The 9,044-nt window shown below is 44.6% G+C and overlaps 1 non-coding gene across 1 annotated transcript; it reads right to left on the bottom strand.

Annotated features, from left to right (window-relative positions):
• Positions 1-2,695: 2,695 nt before the first annotated feature.
• On the bottom strand, positions 2,696-2,830 carry LOC112633886. The gene has a single exon (XR_003121646.1).
• Positions 2,831-9,044: the final 6,214 nt, after the last annotated feature.

The raw sequence follows: 9,044 nt of genomic DNA, 5'->3' as shown, positions 1-9,044 counted from the left end.
GAGGTCGTGCCACTGCACTCCAGCCTGGATGACACAGCAAGACTGTGTCTCAAAAAAAAAAAAAAGGCTGTTGGATGAGTTCATCATCACTGAGAGTGGAAGTCCTACTTTCACTTTCATTATGTAAACATCTTTTTAGAAATATAGTTGACATATAATAAATTGTTCATACTTACAGTATACAATTTGATGAGTTTTGACTTATGTGTATACCCATGGAACTATCAGCATAATGAAGAAATGAAGATAAAGCTCCTCCTGTTCTTTAAAATTGGAGACAACTGACTGTGCATGGTGGCTCACACCTGTAATCCCAGCACTTTGGGAGGCCAAGCCAGGTGGACCACTTGAGGTCAGGAGTTTGAGGCCAGCCTGGTCAACATGGTGAAACCCTGTCTCTACTAAAAAAAAAAAAAAAATATATATATATATATATATATAAAATTAGCTGGGTGTGGTGGCGGGCACCTGTAATCCCAGCTACTCAGGAGGCTGAGGCAGGAGAATCGCTTGAATCCAGGAGGTAGAGGTTGCAGTGAGTTGAGATGGTGCCATTGCACTCCAGCCTGGGCAACAAGAGTGAGACTCCATCTTCAAACAAACAAACAACAACAACAACAACAAATAAGACTCAGCTATAAAACCATCTAAGTCTGATGCCTTTTAAAATGAACACTTACTTTTCTAATTTATTTTATTTCTATTTTATTTTATTTTATTTATTTATCTATCTATTTTTGAGATGGAGTCTAGCTCTGTCACCCAGGCTGGAGTGCAGTGGTGCCATCTTGGCTCACTGCAACCTCCACCTCCCCAATTCAAGTGATTCCTGTGCCTCAGCCTCCCGAGTAGTTGGGACTACAGGTGCAAGCCACGAGACCTGGCTAATTTTTGTCTTTTTGATAGAGACAGGGTTTTGTCATGTTGGCCAGTCTGGTCTTGAACTCCTGACCTCAGGTGATCTACCCGCCTCAGCCTCCCACAGTACTAGGATTAGAAGTGTGAGACACCGTGTCTAGCTTCTAATTTCTTTTTTTTTTTTTTTTTTTTGAGACTGAGTCTGGCTCTGTCGCCCAGGCTGGAGTGCGGTGGCCGGATCTCAGCTCACTGCAAGCTCCGCCTCCCGGGTTCACGCCATTCTCCTGCCTCAGCCTCCCGAGTAGCTGGGACCACAGGCGCCCGCCACTTCGCCCGGCTAGTTTTTGTATTTTTTAGTAGAGACGGGGTTTCACCGTGTTAGCCAGGATGGTCTCGATCTCCTGACCTCGTGATCCGCCCGTCTCGGCCTCCCAAAGTGCTGGGATTACAGGCTTGAGCCACCGCGCCCGGCCTAGCTTCTAATTTCTTTTGTAGTTATTAGTGTATTTACGTCTTCTCTCTCTTCTTAGGAAAATTGTAACATTTTATTTTTTTAAAAACAAGGAAGTCATTATTTCTCCTATATTTTTTCTTTCTTTCTTTCTTTCTTTCTTTCTTTCTTTCTTTCTTTCTTTCTTTCTTTATTTCTTTCTCTTTCTTTCTCTCTTTCTCTTTCTTTCTTTCTCTTGCTCTCTCTCTTTCTTTCTTTCTTTCTTTTTTTTTTTTTTTTGAGACGGAGTCTTGCTTTGTCACCCAGGCTGGAGTGCAGTGGTGTGATCTCGGTGATCTCCCTGCGTGATTCACCACTCCCGGCCCTATCTTTTCTTTTCTTTTCTCTTTTCTTTTCTTTCCTTTTTCCTTCCCTTCCCCTTCCCCTTCCCCTTCCTTTTCTTTTTTCTTTTATTTTTTTGAGACAGAGTCTCACTCTCGCCCAGGCTAGAGTGTGATGGCACAATCTTGGCTCGTTGCAACCTCCGCCTCCCAGGTTCAAGTGATTCTCATGCCTCAGCCTCCCAAGTAGCTGGGACTACAGGTCCGAGCCACGATGCCAGGCTAACTTTTGTATTTTTAGTACAGACAGGGTTTTGCCATATTGCCCAGGCTGGTCTCAAACTCCTGGCCTCAAGCAATCCCCCTCTGCCTCAGCCTCCCAAAGTGCTGGGATTACAGGTTTCCCTAGATTTTCTAAGTATTTGGCACAGAGTTACACATAATAACCTTTTGTAATTCTTTTTTTTTTTTTTTTTGAGACAAGATCTTGCTCTGTTGTCCAGGCTAGAGTGCAGTGACGTGATGTCGGCTCACTGCAGCCTCCGCCTCCTGGGTTGAAGCAATTCTTGTGCCTCAGCCTCCCGAGTAGCTGGGACTACAGGCGTGCGCCACCACATCCGGTTAATTTTTGTACTTTTACTAGAAATGGGGTTTGACCATGTTGACCAGACTGGTCTTGAATTCCTGACCTCGTGATCTGCCCATCTCAGCCTCCCAAAGTTCTGGCATTACAGGCATGAGCCACCACGCCTGGTCCCTCTTGTGCCTTTAAGAGTGAGTCCTATTCTTTTTTGTTTGTTTGTTTTTGAGACGGAGTCTTGCTCTGTCGCCCAGGCTGGAGTGCAGTGGCCGGATCTCAGCTCACTGCAAGCTCTGACTCCCGGGTTTACGCCATTCTCCTGCCTCAGCCTCCCGAGTAGCTGGGACTACAGGCGCCCGCCACCCCCCGGCTAGTTTTTTGTATTTTTTAGTAGAGATGGGGTTTTACCGTATTAGCCAGGATGGTCTCGATCTCCTGACCTCGTGATCCGCCCGTCTCGGCCTCCCAAAGTGCTGGGATTACAGGTTTGAGCCACCGCGCCCGGCCAAGAGTGAGTCCTATTCTTAAGACGACTCTCCTAAACTGAGAGAGAGACTACTGTGTGTCCTGCCAGATGGAATTTTTTTTTTTAAAAAAAAGCATTCTTGCAGCCGGGCACAGTGGCTCAGGCCTGTAATCCCAGTACTTTGGAAGGCTGAGGCTGGTGGATCACCTGAGATCAGGAGATAGAGACCAGCCTGGACAGCATGGTGAAACCCCGTCTCTACTAAAAATACAAAATTAGCTGGGCGTGGAGGTGTGCACCTGTAATCCCAGCTACTCCGGAGGCTGAGTCAGGAGAATCCCTTAGAACCCAGGAGGCAGACGTTGCAGTGAGCCGAGATTGCACCACTGCACTCCAGCCTCGGTGACAGAGCAAGACTCTGTTTCAAAAAAAAAAAAAAAAAGAAGAAATATTCTTGCATTCTGTTTTTTTGTTTGTTTTTAGGGACAGGGTCCCACTCTGTCACCTAGGCTGGAGTGCAGTGGCAGAATCATAGCTCAAACTCCTGGGCTGAAGAGCCATCCTCTTGCCTCAGTCTCCCTAGTAGCTGGGACTTCAGGCACCAGCCACTGCTCCTGGCTCTTATATTCTTTTAAACATTACAATTCAGTGGTTTTAGGATACATATTCCCAAGTTTGTACAGCTATCACCACAATTTTATAGCATTTTACACTTTTTTTTCTTTTCCTTTTTGTGGAGAATGGGGTCTTGCTATATAGTCCAGGCAGGTCTCGAACTCCTGGGCTCAAGCTATCCTCCCACCTCTGCCTTGCTGAGAGCTGGGATTACAGGCATGAGCCACTGCACCTGGCAATTTTATAGCATTTTAATCACCTCAAAAGAAATCCTGTACCTTTTGGCAGTCACCCCCAGCTTCCTCATCTATCTTCTATCCCACCCCAAATCCTAGGCAACCACTAATCTACTTTCTTTTTTTTTTTTTTTTTTTTTTTTTTGAGACAGAGTCTCACTCTATCAGCTGGAGCGCAGCAGCATGATCTTGGCTCACTGCAACCTCTATCTCCTGAGTTCAAGTGATTCTCATGCCTTAGCCTCCTAAGAAGCTGGGATTACAGGTGCGGACCACCACGCCCAGCTAATTTTTTGTATTTTTAGTAGATACGGGGTTTCACCATGCTGGTGAGGCTGGTCTCGAACTCCTGACCTCATGATCTGCCCACCACCTCGGCCTCCAAAGTGCTGGGATTACAGGCATGAGTCACCGTGCCCACCTTTCTTTTGTTTCGCTCTCTTTTTTTTTTTTTTTTCTTTGGTTTTTCTCCTCCCTGCCTCCTGCCCTGTCACCCCATGCTGGAGTGCAGTGGCATGATTGTACCTCACTGCAGCCTTGAACTCCTGGGCTCAAGCGATCCTCCCACCTTAGTCTCCCATGTAGCTAGAACTGTAGATAAGCACCATCCTGCCTGGCTAATTTGTTAAATTTTTTTGTAAAGTTAGCTACTCAGGAGGCTGAGGCACCAGAATCGCCTGAACCTGGGAGGTGGAGGTTGCAGTGAGCCGAGATCGTGCCACAGCACTCCATCCTGGGCAACAGAGCAAGGCTCCATCTAGAAAAAAAAAAGTGTTCAAGGTTCATATATGTTGTATACAGTGTTAGTATTGCGTTTTTTATGGCTGAATATTATTCCACTATATGAGTATACCACATTTTATTTATTCATTCATCAGTTAACAGCCATTTGGGTTGTTTCCACTTTTTACCTATTATGAATAATACTGCTTTCTTTTTGTTGCACATATCTGGTATATCTTTGATCATCATCTAATTTCATTCTTTTGACCGGGCGCAGTAGCTCACGCCTGTAATCCTAGCACTTTGGGAGGCTGAGGTGGGTTAATCACTTGAGGTCAGGAGTTTGAAACCAGCCTGGCCGGCATGGTGAAACCCTTGTCTCTACTAAAAAAAACAAAAACAGTTAACTGGGTGTAGTGGTGGGCACCTGTAATCCTAGCTACTGGGAAGACTGAGGCAGGAGAATCGCTTGAACCTGGGAGACAGAGGTTGCAATGAGTCGAAATTGCGCCATTGCACTCCAGCCTGGGCGAAAGAGTGACACTCTGTCTTAAAATAATAATAATAATAGTTTCATTCTTTTGTTTTATCCTTTCTTTATCACATTGTTTAGGTGTTTTTCGTTTGTTTGTTTTTTTGTTTTTTTCAAATCCAGCTAGAGGCTGGGCACAGTGGCTTAGGCCTGTAATCCCAGCACTTTGGGAGGCAGAAGCAGGAGGATCACTTGAGCTCAGAAACCAGCCTGAGCAACAGGGATACCCTGTTTCTTCTTTTTTTTTTTTTTTTTTTTTTTTTTTTTTTGAGACGGAGTCTCGCTCTGCCGCCCAGGCTGGAGTGCAGTGGCCGGATCTCTGCTCACTGCAAGCTCCGCCTCCCGGGTTCACGCCATTCTCCTGCCTCAGCCTTCCGAGTAGCTGGGACTACAGGCGCCCGCCACCGCGCCCGGCTAGTTTTTTGTATTTTTTAGTAGAGACGGGGTTTCACCATGTTAGCCAGGATGGTCTCGATCTCCTGACCTCGTGATCCGCCCGTCTCGGCCTCCCAAAGTGCTGGGATTACAGGCTTGAGCCACCGCGCCCGGCCTGTTTCTTCTTTTTAAAAATATTTTAAAAAATAAAATCCAGCTAGATTTTTTAAAAGTCCAATTTGACAATCTCTGGTTTTGAAAGGGGAATTCAGCCTGTTTATTGTGTGATAACAGGTATATTGGATATTATTTCTTTCATTCAGTTTTAGGCTTACTATTTTATTCTACTGTATTATTTCCTCTTTCTCTTTTCCTTACTTTTGGTGCCTTAATCAAATTCTTTATCCCCCTTTTATTTTATTTATTTATTTAATTTTATTTTGTTTTTTTAGAGACAAAATCTCGCCGTGTTGCCAAGGGTGGAGTGCAGTGGCACTATCTCGGCTCACTGCAACCTCTGCCTCCCAGGTCAAGCGAGTCTCCTGCCTCAGCCTCCTGGGTGGCTGGGATTATAGGTGCATGCCACTATGCCCAGATACTTTTTTAATTTTTAGTAGAGACAGGTTTCATCATGTTGATGAGGCTGGTCTTGAACTCTTAACCTCAAGTGATCCTCCCACCTCAGCCTCCCAAAGTGCTGGAATGACAGGCGTGAGCCACTGCGCCTGGCCTATCCCTCTATTATTTTAGAAACTCTGCTATGCTTTCTCAATTCTAGCATAGCTACCTTCCTATTGCTAACATCATAATCAAAGCTATATTTATCTGTTGACATATCACAAAGAAAGAAAGACTAAACATTTAGATCAAAATTATTTTTCTGTTCCCCCCAGTCCCAACACCTCCATTTTGCTAAAGTAGATTGATAGTTCTACGCTAGGGTTTTCATTGGGTTTCTCTTTAGTCCAGTTCCTCTGTTTCTTCTCTTAAGATACTTAGAACAATAATTCTGGGGTTTTGGACATTGTTGTAACTTTTTGTCAATACAAGTTTATTATATCCTTTAGCAGAGTAGTATTTTATTTTTACCCCAAAACGACTGCCCATGCCAACCACATTCATGATCTTGAATGAGCAGGATGTGTTCTGATATTTAATAATAATTTTCTGGGCCAGGCGCGGTGGCTTACACCTGCAATCCCAGCACTTTGGGAAGCCGAGGTGGGTGGATCACGAGGTCAGGAGATCGAGACCATCCTGGCCAACGTGGTGATACCCCGTCTCTATTAAAAATACAAAAAAATTAGCCAGGCATGGTGGCAGGTGCATGTAGTCCCAGCTACTCAGGAGGCTGAGGCAGGAGAATCACTTGAACCGAGAAGGCAGAGGTTGCGTTGAGCTGAGATCATGCCACTGCACTCCAGCCCAGGTGACACAGTTAGACTCTGTCTCAAAAAATAAAAAGGAATAATTTTATGGGCTAAGTTCAGTCTCTCACATCTGTAATCTCAATGCTTTGCGAAGCCAAGGCAGGAGAATCACTTGAAGCCAGGAGTTCAAGACCAGCCTGAGCAACAATGTGAGACTGTATCACTGCAAAAAATTAAAAAATTACCTGGGTGTGGTAGCACAAGTCTGTAGTCCCACCTACTCGGGAGCCTGAAACAGAAGGATGACTTGAGCTTAGAAGCTGGATGTTGCAGTGAGCTACCATTGCAGCCATTGCAGTCCAGGGGACAGAGTGAGATCCTCTTGAGAGGTGAAGCCAGCTGGAATTCCTGGGTTGAGTGGGGACTTGGAGAACTTTTCTTTCTTACAAGAGGATTGTAAAATGCACCAATCAGCACTCTGTAGTTAGGATTGTAAAACGCACCAATCAGCACTCTGTGGCTAGCCAGAGGTTTGTAAAATGGACCAATCAGCGCTCTGTAAAATGGACCAATCAACAGGACGTGGGTGGTGACAAATAAGGGAACAAAAGCTGGCCACCCCTCCCCCAGCCAGCAGAGGCAACTCACTTGGTTTCACTGCCATGGTGTGGAAGCTTTGTTCTTTTGCTCTTAGCAATAAATCTTGTTGCTGCTCAGTCCTTGGGTCTGTGCCACCTTTAAGAGCTGTAACACTCACTGCAAAGGTCCACGGCTTCATTTTTGAAGTCAGTGAGACCAAGAACCCACTGGGAGGAACCAACTCCGGACACACTGTCTCAAAAAAAATTCCATTTTGGGATTCCTTATTATATACATTCTCTCTCTAGCCCAGCGGCTCTTGTCATCTTGTGGAGACTGCAGATGTGTGCTGTGCTTCCCCATGTCCGGGCTTTGCTCATCCGTGTGGAATGTCTTCTTTCCTCCATGCCTATCTGCATCTTTCTAGGCCTGTCTTTTACCAGTCTTTTTCTGACCCAAACCAGATGTGAGCACTTTTTCCTTTGAATCTCACAAGGCACCCTGTAACTATTTCTTCTGACATCTACCTCTACTGACATTTGGGCATTCCCATACCTTCAGGCCTCTTCTGTCTTCTAGGGAAAAAAGAAAAGTATCTTTGTATTCCCAGTGTCTGTCACCATCCCTGGCATATAATACATACTGAGCTGAAATGACTAGACATGGATCAAGGAATCACCAAGTTGGATGGCGAAAGAAGCAGACTTTGATTTAATGAAGACTTTTATACACTTTCATTTTTTCCATCTAAGAGACACATTTGTAGGGAAGAACTGTCTTCATCATGCCCTAGATGTGCTCATTCCTGAGATTCCCCTTTCTTATTTTATTTTTTCAGAGATGGAGTCTTGCCATGTTGCCCAGGCTGGACTCAAACTCCTAGGCTCGAGCGATAGTCCTGCCTTGGCTTCCCAAAGTGCTGGGATTACAGGTGTGAACCACCATACCCATCTGAGATTCCCCATTCTAGAAGGAAAACATCTATCAGTCAGTAATGATGTTAATCACTATCCTTCATCCAGGGCTTCCCATTCTCTACTGCTACAATATACTGGGAAGTTTGATCTGTTTAGAAGGTAGGCTTAAAAAAATGGTAATGGCTGAGTGTAGTGGCTCATGCCTGTAATTCCAGCATTTTGGGAGGCCGTGGTGGGTGGATCACTTGAGGTTACGATTTCAAGACCAGCCTGGGTAACATGGTGAGACCCCATCTCTACTAAAAATACAAAAAAAAAAAAAAGAAAAAGAAAAAAAAAAAGGCGGGCATGGCAGTGCAAGCCTGTGGTCCCAGCTACTTCGGAGGCTGAGGTAGGAGGATGGCCTGAGCCCTGGAGGCGGAGGTTGCAGTAAGCCTAGATTGCACCACTGCACTCTAGTCTGGGTGACACAGTGAGACCCTGTCTAAAAAAAAAAAAAACATGGATTTTTCATTTATCATCCTGTTTCTTCCATCAACCCGACTCAATTACTAAGGTGTCTATAATAACATATACAGACTACTTAGAAAAAAATTAAATAATTTCTTTCTTTTTATTTTATTTTATTCTACAATTTTTGTTGATATTTAATAGTTGTACATATTTTGGGGCTACATGTGATATTTTGATACATGTATACAATGTGTCATAAAATCAGAGTAACTGGGATATACATTGCTTCAAACATCTTTTCTGCTTCTTGCAAAAAAAATTTCTCTCTTTCTTAAAATTTCCATTTTGTAAATATTTTTCAAGAGATTGTTGTAGCTGCACGTCTGCTGGTGCTGGAGATAGATACAGTATCATTCCTTCCTCATGGGGTCATGTCTTTTTTTTTTTTTTTTTTTTTTTTTTTTTTTTAAAGGGTGTTCTCTTTTTTCCCCCAGTCGGGTGGGGTCGGCCCCGTTCTCCGCCCTTCCAAGTCCCCCCCCCCCCGGTTAACCCCCCTCCCCCTCCTCCGC

This window comes from Theropithecus gelada, chromosome 10 (genome assembly GCF_003255815.1).
Source record: "Theropithecus gelada isolate Dixy chromosome 10, Tgel_1.0, whole genome shotgun sequence".
NCBI classification, from domain to species: Eukaryota; Metazoa; Chordata; class Mammalia; order Primates; family Cercopithecidae; genus Theropithecus; species Theropithecus gelada.
The sequence above is the reverse complement of the archived record's forward strand: the minus strand, read 5'-3'. Positions and strand labels throughout refer to the sequence as shown.